The sequence below is a fragment of the Onychostoma macrolepis genome, chromosome 14 (genome assembly GCF_012432095.1).
Source record: "Onychostoma macrolepis isolate SWU-2019 chromosome 14, ASM1243209v1, whole genome shotgun sequence".
NCBI classification, from domain to species: domain Eukaryota; kingdom Metazoa; phylum Chordata; class Actinopteri; order Cypriniformes; family Cyprinidae; genus Onychostoma; species Onychostoma macrolepis.
This window is the reverse complement of record NC_081168.1, coordinates 16,870,923-16,884,293: the sequence shown is the minus strand read 5'-3', so window position 1 is coordinate 16,884,293 and position 13,371 is coordinate 16,870,923. Positions and strand designations below refer to the sequence as shown.

The following is a 13,371-nucleotide window of genomic DNA, read 5'->3' as shown; positions in this document are numbered from 1 at the left end:
AGGGGTTGGGTTACATGCTCATAAATGTGTAAATAGAGTAATGTAAATAAAACTGTTGTGTCTGTTTACATTAAAATAAATAAATAAATCACACCCCCACATAAGCGCAATAATAGCAATATCATTACCCAATATATAATTTAATCATGACGATAAAATTCCCAGTGCCTTTCATGTCGGCATATTGATTCAATTTCCAAGGGTTTCTTATTTTTCGACCCTGCACATCGAAAAATGGTGCCGCCAAAGGGTCCTGACCAAGCATTAATATGACGAGTTGGGAGTGAGAATGTGTTGGTCTCTCCCACTGTTTCACATTGCAATTCATTTTAGTGAATTGCCACTATACATTTCCTTCTGTAGAATCCAAATGTTAACAGTTTAAATAGAACACTGCAGGACAGGAATTTTTGGAGGAAGGGTCTTTTGCATGCTCTTTTTAGAGGTGTTTCTTAAAAGCACAGCTGCTCAAAAAAAAAAAAAAAAAAAAGAGAGTGAGAGAACTGATTAAATCTAAGGTTAGATTAGGAGAAGAAAGACTAAGAGTAGAATACGGTCATAAAAAACCAAAATTTACATCGATTCCATAGAGAAAGAGAGAGCTGAAAAACATATCACAACTTTTTACCATGTAGCATTTTTATTGTCATTAAAACAACAACAATAACAACAACAAAAAAGATTAAGCTTGTTTATAACCAGCACTTCGGTTGCAAGCTAAGGGGCATTAGGATCTGAGGTCGCAGAACAGCAACTGAAACCAGGAGCGATGTTGCCTTTGACTTTTGATATTTGTCTCAGGAGAGAAAGAATGTCTGCTGTGATACATGAATAAGCCTAATGTGTTAAAGTTAGCACAATGAAAGTTGTCACAGTTCTAGTGAATAAGAGTTTTTTTTTTTTTTTCATAAAATACTTTTATTCCACATTTATAATGTTACGAAATATTTAAATTTCAACTGAATGCTGTTCTTTCTAATCAAAGAATTGTCACAAAAATATTAAGAACAATAATAACATCAATAATAAGAAGAAGAGTATCTGGAACACCCAAAACTGCATATTAGAATGATTTCTGAAGGAATGTGTGACATTAAAGACTGAGGTAATGGTTGCTACTGACTTCAAACTTTAGAACAGTGTATTTCTAGAAACAAACTTTTGGATCTTTTTAAGTTTGTAAAACAGCCCACGTGAGGTTTGAACATAAAAGATCCTAAAAGTACCATAAAAGTAGTCCATATGAATTGTGCACTACATTTCAAATGTCTTTTTAAGTCATGCAGTAATTTTATGTTAGGAAAAGATTAAAAAGAAGTTATTTGTTTCAGCATTTTCTGAAAATGTTTAGGTGCACTTTTTCTTTAATTCAGTTGTATCCAAGCATTGATACTAACATTCTCTCAGTAGCCTTTGGCACAAAGTCTTGCAGCACCATAGATCACTGATCTGTAGCTTAATAAAGAAATGATGGAATGGAGCGGGGGCATTTGTCACGTACATGAACATCCACTGACTAACACAACTGTGTCATAATTTGTCTGAACCTCAGTATGTGGAACGGTTTACGTGTCAAGGCTTTTCTCTGGCACATTAATTACAGTTATCTTTCTCATCTTGCATTTTTCAAAGCTGCTATTTCATGGTTCTCATCTTTTTTCTGTTGGCCCTATTGAAAAAAACCCTGTCAAACTTAGAAACCCATCAAGAGAGAGAAAGTAGAGGGACACTTTGGTTTGAAATTGGCTCAGATTGAGGGAGGGCTCCTAATTTTCTGTCTGCTGTCTAATGGTCCCATCATTCTCTCATCATTTAGTAGTAAACGAGGGTATGAAATGAAAGGCTGGGTAGATTGGAGAGCTGAAAATGTTCCTCTGGCACTCTTTATACATTCTGGACAAACCTTTTGTCCCTTGCTATGAAATCTTAGCACTCAAAGCAAGTAAAAACATGGTAAAAGCCATAAGGAATTATTGTGTCAGTCCCTCAAAGTAGAGCAACCTCCAACATTTATAGTTTAGGAAAAGATGCACTTTCATATTTTCAGTATTATTTTAATCCCAAAACATTAGAATCATTGACATCTTTTGTGAGTAAAAGTCATACTATTAGGACTTCAGGGAAAAACTAAATCAGGCCAATAAAATGGGGGCAATTCACAAATTATGAACTAAATAAGAAAATGTGGTTAGTCTCGTTTTCTAAAAATGAAACTTTGAAAATCATAGTTTACACTGCGGTTCAAATACATGTTTTGTATATATTCTTTTGAACTTCCTATTCATCATGGTTTGCACAAAAATATTAATATTTTTTAAAAGATCATGTGAGACTGAAGCAATGACTGCTGAAAAGTCAACTTTGCCATCAAAAGAATAAATCACATTTTTACATATATTAGAACAGAAAACATTTATTTTGAATGGTAAACATATGATAAAGAAAATACAGCTTTGGTGAGAAGATATTTAAAAAATAAATAAATAAATAAACTTACCTCTGTCACAGGATCGTGGTCTATCAAACATGCACGAAGAGGAAGATTAGGTCAAACAGTCTTTAATCCAAACAGGGGTAATACACAGCAGGCAGGAGACACACGTATAACATCAACAATAACGGACAAAGACAATCTGAACAGACTAGAACTAAGTAGGGGTGCTACTGAGGGACAGACAGGTGAGGAGGATAAACTAATGAGGAAAACAGCTGAACTCAATGACACAATCAGACAATTACGGAAAACTAGGTCACACAGGGCACATGGTAAATGAAAACACAAACATAGAATGTCCATGGGTGTGACAGTTCACCGCCCTCCCGGAAGACCTCGCGCCAAAGAGACAAAGGGAGGGACGGAGGGGGACTTAGGAGGAGGACAAAGGAGTGGATGTGGGATGGTAATAGGGGATGGTGAAGGGCTGGCATGAAGGCAGGCAAACAGTACTGGAGGAGGTTTGGGCGGAGGACAAACTCCCGGGAGGAGGATGACCAACAGAGTCCAGGGTGGGGATGACGGAGGGAGGAGCCAGGGAGGGGACAGGTGGGAGTAGGAGGAGCCAGGCGGGACCCAGGCCACAGTCACGATGGCGGCCCACAGAGGAGCCGACGGAGGGAGGAGCCATGGTGGGGGAAGGGCTGACAGCTCCAGGGGGCCGACCGACAGCGGCAGAGCAGGTGGAGGTGGAGGTGGAGCCCGAGGCGGCGACAGATAGCCGAAGAGCCAGGGTGAAGCCGAGAATCCGGAGGGCCAAGGCGGAGGCAGAGCCGTAGGCTTCAGCGACCAAGGTGAGGCGGAGATCCGGAAGGCCGCGGCAGAGCCGGAGTGACAGAGGACTGAGGTGAAGCTGGAGGGAAGGAGGAGTCAGAAGGACGGAAGAACGGAGCAAAGCTGGAGGAGTGCAGTCCCGAGGTGGAGGTAGGGGGACGAATGACCAAGGCGGAGCCGGAGGGACGAGGGAGCCTGGCGGAGTTGGTGGACTGACGGCTTCCGGTGGAGACGAGGGAGCTGGAAGCCATAGTGGAGCCGCTGGGTCGCAGGACCGAGGCAGAGTCTGAGCCTTGGAGGCTGATGGCGGAGTCGAGGGATCCTCCAGACTCGACGCCAATGGAGCTGGAGATGGGCAGACCAGCGGCGAGCCCACGCCACAGATGGTGAGCTGTGGGTGAGCAGAGAGGCTGACGGGATCCAGCGTTGAGGAAGGGAACAGCTCTATGAGAGGCGGTGGGAGAGGGAGGTTGGGTCAGATATTTTCCCAGGCTAACAGTTCGGGTGACGACTGAAGGACGAGTATCTCTGAGTGAAAGTCTAATAAATCTTGCAGGACACCAGCACCCACTCGATGAAGGCGGCGATGCTCTCTTGAGGACCTTCCCCGGACAACTGCGCTCGGGTGGTGGTGTTCAGTCCTGCTTGATAGAACAAGCAGAGGCAGTTGTCCGGGTAGTGTGTGAGGTTAGCCAGTAGAGGTCGACCGATTCATCGGTTTTGCCGATTAATCGGCACCGATAGTTGATTGCCGCAACTATTGGTTCTCGGCAAAAATCCATGCCGATAGTTTTCCGGTTTGCAACCATTGCTGGAGTGACTGAGAAGGATCCGCTGGCATTATACAGTACGAGAGCGGTCTCTAGAGGCGGAAATCACTGACAGCACGTGTTGTTTATTTTGACACGTGCGCACTGCACAGAGCGGGAAACTCCAGACTCGCATTTAAATACAGCCGACAGAAAATCCTGCCACGGAACAGAGTGCCATTCACATAGTTTTCTATTAAATTACATTATATTTGTCCCAAACATTATGACTTCACCCTAGGCTATAAATTATGTATTGTGCATTTTTCAGCAAAACGTTTGTCTTTCTGTGGCTCTAATAAAGTCTGTATGCTTCATATAGAGAGCTGTAATAGATCGCGATTTCTCTTTCCGCTTGCTCTGTTTTTTTAAACACCGAACTTCAAACTCATTTATGCCAAATTGTTCATTCTTGAAGCAAACTTATGTCCGTTTGGGGATTAAATAAATGGTTTTAGACTGCCCCTCGAATTGAACGCAAAGCGTCTGGTGTGTGTGTGTGTGTGTGTGTGTGTGTGTGTGATACCTCTGAGTTCTCCTAGATGCAGCGCTGCGCTTTTGCCCGGTGTGTGACTAACATTTTTTTTTTTAATTTTTTATTAGATAATTATCAAGTGTTAAAAAATAGAAGCATATAAAGTGTGTAAGTACACATACAATATTCATATGCATGTAATTGTAATGCTATGGCCTTGTGTAGATATTTAAAGATGGCCATCTTTAAGCATGATTGTTGAAATTAAATGGTAATACTTAACAATAAGAGTCCATTTGTAACATTAATGAAAACTGTAGAAGTATTGTTCCTTGTTAGAGTGTGTTAATTGCAACATTCACTATTAGCAACTAATAGGCTACATTTTTTAAATTTAAAAGTTTCTTCTTTTAACATTAGCAAACTATGAAATAACTTTAATGATCAATATAGTAAATAATATTAATATTTTTATTCAATAACAATGTATGGTTCAGTACTGTTACTGTTTTTTTTGTTTTTTTTAAATAGTAAAGCACTAGCTTTCTTTCAGTATCCATTTTGAAAACTATCGGTTGATTAATCGGCATCGGCCAGTGTAGTCCAACCTAGCTATCGGTATCGGTAAAATCCACTATCGGTCGACCTCTATTAGCTAGGAACACAAAGATGTTAGTGTGGTCTTCGAGAGTGTGATCGCCCTGCTCCAGCAGGAGGATGGCAGGGTCGTCCATGACATAAAACAAAAACTGACAAAAACGAAAAACAAAACGAGGGTAAGACACCACTTAATTTGTTTTAGTTTGGACCAGTATTCTGTCACAGTATCGTGGTCTATTAAACACGCACGAAGAGGAAGATTAGGTCAAACAGTCTTTAATTAATCCAAACTAGGTCACACAGTGCACATGGTAAATGAAAACACAAACACAAAACGTCCATGGGTGTGACAACCTCCTTCAAACTGTAGTGTGTCATACATGCTTTTATAATGGAGTGTCAGCCAAATCAGTTAATATTAAACAGAACATCAGTACATTTAAAGTTTTCAGGGCAATTTTAGGTAATCATTTCTCTCCTCAACTCAAAAACTGTCTTAAATTGTTTAATTGTTTTCTAGTCTTTGTAGTCCTATTTTCAAACTGACTGTGTCTGAAACAGAAGGCAGCTGCCAAGTCAGTCGGTCAGTGATTGGACAGTGTATCAAGTTGTAGGTCTGCAAAGCAAGAGAACTTTAGACAAAGAAATATATTTTGTGACTGCAATGGCTATTTCTCTGTGGAAATTTAATCACAGGTTGAAAGAAACAAGAAAAACATACATTTATCAATTCATTTTCTGCTTTCAACAGCTCTGTCAGGTGCCATTTTTATTTTTTTCTGCCAACTGTTGAATGCAATGCATTGTTGGAGATCATAGGCAGTAAAGGATACAGCATACTGCCCTAAAATAGCCAGATAATGGTAATTTAGTGGGCAGAATGTTATGATTGCATTGAATTCAGACTTGAATACATGTCTTAATGTCTTCCAACTGTATGTTGCCCTGAAGGTCACATTTTAAGGTTTCTAAGATGGCAACTGTCAGTGTACCGAATTATTCAGGCACACTGACTCATTCTGCCTCATTATTAATAAAGCATTCAATATTCACATCATGTTCGAGTGCTGTACTTGGAAAATATATTTTCTACATCCCAAATCAAATAAAAATTAAGCAAAAAATGTTGAGCTTAATTTCAATATTTTTAATCTTGAGCTTCACAGTTTTGTCGAAGAATGTTATCTTATGAAAATCCTATTTTGAACTGTAAAATTCTCAAACTTAGCAAAGCCCCCTAAAGGTTTAAAAATCCAACTTTAAACAAATGTAAATGCTATTTTATGAACTTTTTATTTTTATTTATTTATAAAAAAAATTATTGACTGATGCCATTGTGCACCAGTCATTGAACATAACTGAACAGATAAAAGGTTCTTATTCTCAGATCTGGCTAACTTTTCTTTTGCAGTCTTTCCACTGTGAAACATCAGTATGATTAGTCAGTACATGTGATAAAAATTTTCGACAGATTGAAGTAATTAGGTGAAATTTATAATCTTCATATTGCATTTATAGAGTTGAAAGCTACAGTCAGGTGCTTATGTATGTCAGGTGCTTATGCTTATGTATCTTGTGTCTTTTGTCCTCTCTATCTTAAATGCTCCATGACAGCTGCACGCATGGGAACACAGTGGCCACGTCACATCAGTCTTGCTTACATCTGTTAGAAAGGTCATGTTTGAGTGAGAACCGTGTTTATGTAGTAGTGCGTGCTGTGACACGTGCTCGACAGTGCTTGACTGTTAATGCAGTGACGTGCTCATGTTTTTTCTTAGAATTTGAAGCCCCAGAGTTATGTGCTTCTCTTCCAAAATAGCCTTATGTTATGAAATGGTTGGCTTGTGAACTCTGATATTTACAGTATGCCCAGCTGAATGAATTAGTCATATCATAGTGACACAGTATGACAATAACAGTATATCACACCATTGACGAAATAGCCTGAATAAAGAAACTCATCTTGAGTTTCATTGATTTAATCTTCAAGGTAATGGCTAGCCAGACAGATTATTCTTTCAATAAGCCAAATAGATTTCTTAGAGATAGAGATGCTACATGTACTGTATAAAGGCTGAAAGCTGTATAAAGGTGTTTTTTGTTGCAGTAAAACACCATATATGCACTATATATACCACATATATGCAATATTTGTGTATTAATATAATTGTTTACTTATACATGCAGTGGACAGCTCACTAAGTTTTAGAATAGTATTTTTATAGTAATTAATTTTATTTTGTCATTTTTATTGATTGATTGATTGATTGATTGTAGTTTTTAGTTTTACACTTGGTACAGTTAAAGGGATAGTTCACCACAAAATGAAAATTTAGTTTACAAGCATGAAACATACCTTTACCCAAGGTTAAAAGCGTTAAAAAAAAAAAAAAGTGAAATATTACACCATTTCTCATGTTCTATTTCTTTTGATTTAGACTACACGTTTCTACAATATTTCTAAGCCCCTAACTGCACTTCCATAGATTGCTGACTATTCATTTGTTAGCATTTAGTGATTCAAACTATGTTCTGCATTACCTAGAATGCAGTGGTCATCTCAGTCGTCATTACCTGTATTTTTTGTAAAAAAAAATTCTTTCAATTTGTCATGGACCAGCCGCATAAACAAGGCCATTAATCTTAATGTTACACAGGGAGGAGATATTATCTCAGCACTGAATCTTCCTTGTCATTTTACATTTCTGTTGCAGAGCTTGAAAAGACCAGCAATGACGCATAGAGGATGCAGTGCAGTGATGCTTAGATTAAAAATAAAAATGAAACACCTACATAGTTTTATGTTTTGCAAAGTCTTAAGCATCTTCATTGCAGTTTTTTTACATGCTGTCAGTGATAATTTGTCAGAATGTTATCACCAAAAAGCCACAAAATTGCTATTGTCCACTTATCAAAAAAAGCATTGAAATATGATTGTTCACTTATTAAGGATGACAATATGACACAACAGTCATGTTATGTTGTTAAAAGTTAGTAATACGTTGAACTGTCTGTATTAGTAGTGAAAAGCCTTTCTTTGGATTGGCTGAGCCAATCATAAATTGGGGATCATTATGTTTTATGGGGTAAGCTGTCGGTCAAAACACAATAGAGTAATAAAACTGTACAGTCCCTGCGCATGTAAAATCAATGCAGAGGTTAAACACTGTAAAAAATCCAAGTAACAAAATGTTGGAAGGGCAAAAATATTTAAGTTGAACTAATTTTATTGCTTGAGCTTAGTTGAGAAGACGTATTATATTAAGTCTGCACATATTTATTTTAAAAACATTAAATGAATGGTTATTTTCAAATCCAGTCAACATTCAGAATGCCAATGTTTGACTGAACTAATGAAAACAAATCCAGCTAACACTGAGATCATTCCACACATGCACAAGCCTGAGTGACTTCGCGGGAGAAACAGCGCCACCATCTTGTCAAGTTCACGCATCAGGTAAGTCCCACTAAATACACTATTTAGACTAAATTTAACAGAAAATCATGCAAAATACTGTATTTTTTTGAGTGGACATTTATAAATGTGTTATGAGTTGTATATCCGAAGTGGGGTATAACAGTGGGTATAACAATGTATGTCAAGTTCGGGCGTCAGATACATTAAGTGGCACTGAAGAAATATTTGTAACTTACTTAACTTTAGACTGAATTTATCAAAACGTATATTTAAAAGGTGTAAATGTTTTATTTAAAACGTATATTTATACACAAACGTCCATCATATATAAAAACATCGAATAAGCGTTGTATGATATGTCTAAGGGAAATTTCAGTGAAGGGAATGTGGTCTTTCACCTTGTTTAATCCATAAAACACTTAATATTAAAAGCTGTGTTACTATTATGAATTTTAGCTAATTTTGGCGTGTTGTATGATATTTGTGTGTTTCCGTGACGTGAAAAGATATGAAGAGATCACATGGGCTTTCTTTTATAAGCCATTATGCTTAATACATCTAACTTTAGCCACAGTAATGCGCTCATTTGAAGTTAACATGGGCGTGTTGAATGGGTTCTTGCGTGTGTAAACTTTTGCAATTGTCCTGTGAAGTAAAAGACGACATTAAACGTGACTAACAACAAGCCACGGTGAAATGTTGCTTTTTCACTGCGTTTTTGGTCTCGTGAAGGCGATTTGGAAGAGAAGTTAGTCATTCTGAATGAAAATGAACAACTGAATCGTTTCACACGGCCGTTCACAAAGCCTCTCAGTCAGTTCCCTAGGTAGTGAATCACTAGTGCACACGAGTCCCTGCACAGGGAAAGACTTTGGCTCAGTAAACACTGGGACAACTGATCAATCAATTTGTAAAACGTCACCATTTATCAACAACAGGCAGGACCGTTATATTTTGATATTATTTTTATGCTATTTGACAGACATGTTCACAAGTCCCTGAGGTAAAAGTCCAAGTCAAGTTTCAAGTCTTTGAGTTGGAGTCCAAGTCTTTGTTCTATTTATTAGCAACAGTTCTTTCAGCTAGTAATTGAGGCTAAATCCATTTTGAAATACTGATTTCACAATATGATTTTCTCAGAAAAAAACTTTAACAAAGTTTGACAAATTAGAAATGAAAAGGTGTCAATTTATTGTCAGACAAAATGCTGCACATTTCTTTGTAAAACTGAAATTTGTCAAACAACAAAACTAAATTGAAATTTTAAAACAAACCCCTGTGTCAGTGCTCTTTTTCAATTTAAAATTAGAAGCGACCACTGTATTTTAAAGAACACAATCCAAACAAAGAGGCTGCATACATGCAGCATGAGCAGTTTTTAATATAAATTGGATTGTATAATTTCGAAATTTGAAGCAAAAACAAAATGGTCTGACTTTAGTTTTGTTAAATTCAAGTCTCGAGTCAGCTGTTCACAAGTCCAAGTCAAGACCCAAGTCTTTATTTATGTAACTTAAGTGCGACTCGAGTCCAACTCGCAGACTCGAGTTTCCATCTCTGCTGTTTGAGGTAACTTAGCCCTATAATATGAAATGTACATGTTAGATTACAAATCCAGTCAACATCAATGCTCCCTGTTGTGGATTGTGGAATGGATTTGTGCCAAAAAAAAAAAAGGTTGCTACTTCTGTTTCATCAAATATTTAATTAACTGATATTGATACACTGTAAATGATTTAAAAGGCATCATTTCATTTTTTTTACTTAAAATGTACTTTTCTTTCTCCATCAGGGTGTGGCCAAAGGTTTCATTGGTACTTTGTCATCGTTGCAAGATTTCAGATGCTACCCAGTCAGTTCTTCCAAGGCACCAAACACTGGCACGTGACCAGACCACTCCACTGCAACTACATACTGTGTGTGTACTTTCAAGAATAGGAGTTTATTGTTTTCATTCCAGGTAATGTGTGTAAATGTTTTGAGTTTTTCCTACAATTATAATGTGCTTTACTGTTCTCAGTGGCATCTACGCTAATATTAGTCTGTTTCATTCTTATTCCGATGTGAATATTGCCACCCAGTACGTATCCAGATCAGATGGTCACTGCAGTCACTCAGATCCAGTACGTATCCAGATCAGATGGTCACTGCAGTCACCCAGATCCAGTCCGTATCCAGATCAGATGGTCACTGCAGTCACCCAGATCCAGTCCGTATCCAGATCAGATGGTGGATCAGCACCTAGAGACGACCTCTAACAGCCCTGAATGTCAGCAGAGACCACGTCAGCTAGATGAGCTCCAGAGAGAGATCCACTCCGAAGACCCCGTCAGCCATCGGGACAAGACCACGAGAACCAGACAAGTCCTCTGCTCAATCTGACCTGTGTTGCAGCCTAGAATTAAACCACACCATGCTGGTTTCGTCTGGCCAGAGGAGAACTGCCCCCCGACTGAGACTGGTTGCTCCCATGGTTTTCTACTCAATCTCTGTCACCGATGGAGTTTTGGGTCCTTGCCGCTGTCGCCTTTGGCTTGCTTATTTGGGGACGCTTGGCTGATTGCACAGACACTGTTGGAAGAGAGCTGAACTGGATGATGTCAACACTGAATCACCAATGAACTGACTTTAACTGGAATAATTACTTGTTATTGTCCTCTTGCATTATTGACAAACTATTTTCCTGTTTGACTTGGAACTTGTGAACAGTAATAATATTTGTAAATGTTTATTTGCTAACATTTTGTTTAGCTTGTTTAGTTTTTTCTTAGTTCATTAAACAAAGTTTAAACTGAATTTTGCAGTTGTATTACACATTTAAAGGGATAGTTCACCCAAAAATGAAAATTTGCTGTTAATTTACTGACCCTTAGGCCATCAAAGATGTAGGTGACTTTTTTCTTCATTCCTGCATGTTTAGTTTGTATGAAAAATGTTATAAACGGATATTGTTATTAAATAAAGGCTATTATGTGTTGTAAAGTGTGTTTTTAGTGATTGATAAACACCAGTTAATCATTTTTTATAATTTTTTTAAACTATAAAAATATGTGTTTATGTAGTTCCCCAGCAATTTCTTATGATGCCCAAATACTAAATCATAGTTGAGGTAACATATAAAACACATAGTGTAAATGGTTAAATTTTAATTGACATTAAAATTAATTAATAATTATTAATAAAATTAATTAAGTAATTGACTTGCTGTAGTCTTCTAAATGTTTGACCAATTAAAACATAGTTCACTAAAGGTTGCAAGTAAAAAATAACAACTCAGATAACACTTTGAAGTCAGAAATTGACTGAACATAACATTTCTGTGGAACTTGTTACTAAATAATAATTAGTTGAAACCTCTTGCAATTTTTTACAGTGAAGGATCAGATGGGTTTCCTCTTTCCATGTAAGCAAAGATTATATGGTGTCTTTACTAATGGCTGCCTCAGTGCTGCTCAATATAACCAAGAGTGTGAGCTCCTTTAATTGTGACACAAGGCTCAATGGGGAAAAAAATTACCTGTCAGAGCCTTGCTGGGACAAAAATAGCAACATTACCTGTCAATGATGGATTTAACCCCTTAACTGTCACTCACGGTTTTGAACACAGACATGATAGTGCACTATCCAAACTTATTTTTTTGTAATTCATGAATGAAAACATTTTCCAACGTGATTTTGATGTACCATTTCCATGGTAATGCAATGTCTGATTTTAAAATGGGTTTCAAAGGATGAATTTTGAGATTTTAAGTTTTCAACTGATATATAATTTCTTATGATTTCTAAAGCGTGATAGAGAAAAAGGCAAATAAGAAGACTTTCTGTGACAAAGGTCAGAACTCCTGTTATGATGTAGATTTTTCAGGTGCACTCTTGTCATAAATTAATCTATTACTTTTCCTACATAATTTTTTTACAAAAAAAGTGGTAAAATACTTATTTAGGAGTCTTAGACCTTTCCAACGATATATAGTTTGTCATGATTAGATTAGGATTTAATTGTAAAATAGTGAAGTAAACGTAGGCGTCCCACAGGGTGGACGGTGACAGTTAAGAGGTTAAACTCATTGCAATGCTGTTCACTCGTGTTGTGTGTAGTAGAGTGTTAAAGGAGAACCTGAATTCATCCAGTGGTATGGAGGAAAAGATTCTGAGTTGTAAGGGTTTACTAATGGTTTTTCATAGTACCTTGCCCCCAAATAAAAGGACCCAAAATGGTCTCTTTTACCTCGTTTACCAAAAATTTTGAATTTTTCCATATTTATTCTCTGTCATAATGTTCCAAATCATTCCATATATTTTCAAATACTTTCCCTTTTGAGCTTTTTATAGAAAAATAGCAGCAAGCAGCATGTTTGGAATGACAAAGGCAGAATTTTCCTTTTTGAGTGAACTGTCCCTTTATTATTCTAATAGGAAGTGCATTTAAATTATTAATAATTTAAGTTCCTTAAATTTAATTGACAGTAAAACATAATAATCCAAAGGGGAATAAATGTTTGTTTTGCAGAATGCAAGACTAAACCTTAATTGAGGGCAGATGATTTAGGGTGTCTAGATAAGACTGAAATGTTTACAGACACAATATCCTTTCGTAGCCTGTTTGCAATCAAGATAATTCATGAGAACAATAATTAATTGAGATGCCAGTCAAGAGTTTATTCCATTTGAATATGGCCTACTTTTTTTGTCTTGGTAACAAAATTTGAATATATCTGTTTTGTTTTTTTTGTTTGTTTTTTTTTAATTTCCTGTAAATTGCTGTCATTATTTCTTTAGGATGCCAGGTGTCTTTCGTTGT

The 13,371-nt window shown here is 37.2% G+C and overlaps 1 protein-coding gene across 1 annotated transcript in view; it reads left to right on the top strand.

The window, feature by feature from the left end:
* The window catches only part of rxfp1 (relaxin family peptide receptor 1), a 77,884-nt gene that overhangs the window by 11,463 nt on the left and 53,050 nt on the right, over positions 1–13,371 (top strand). The window lies entirely within an intron of this gene.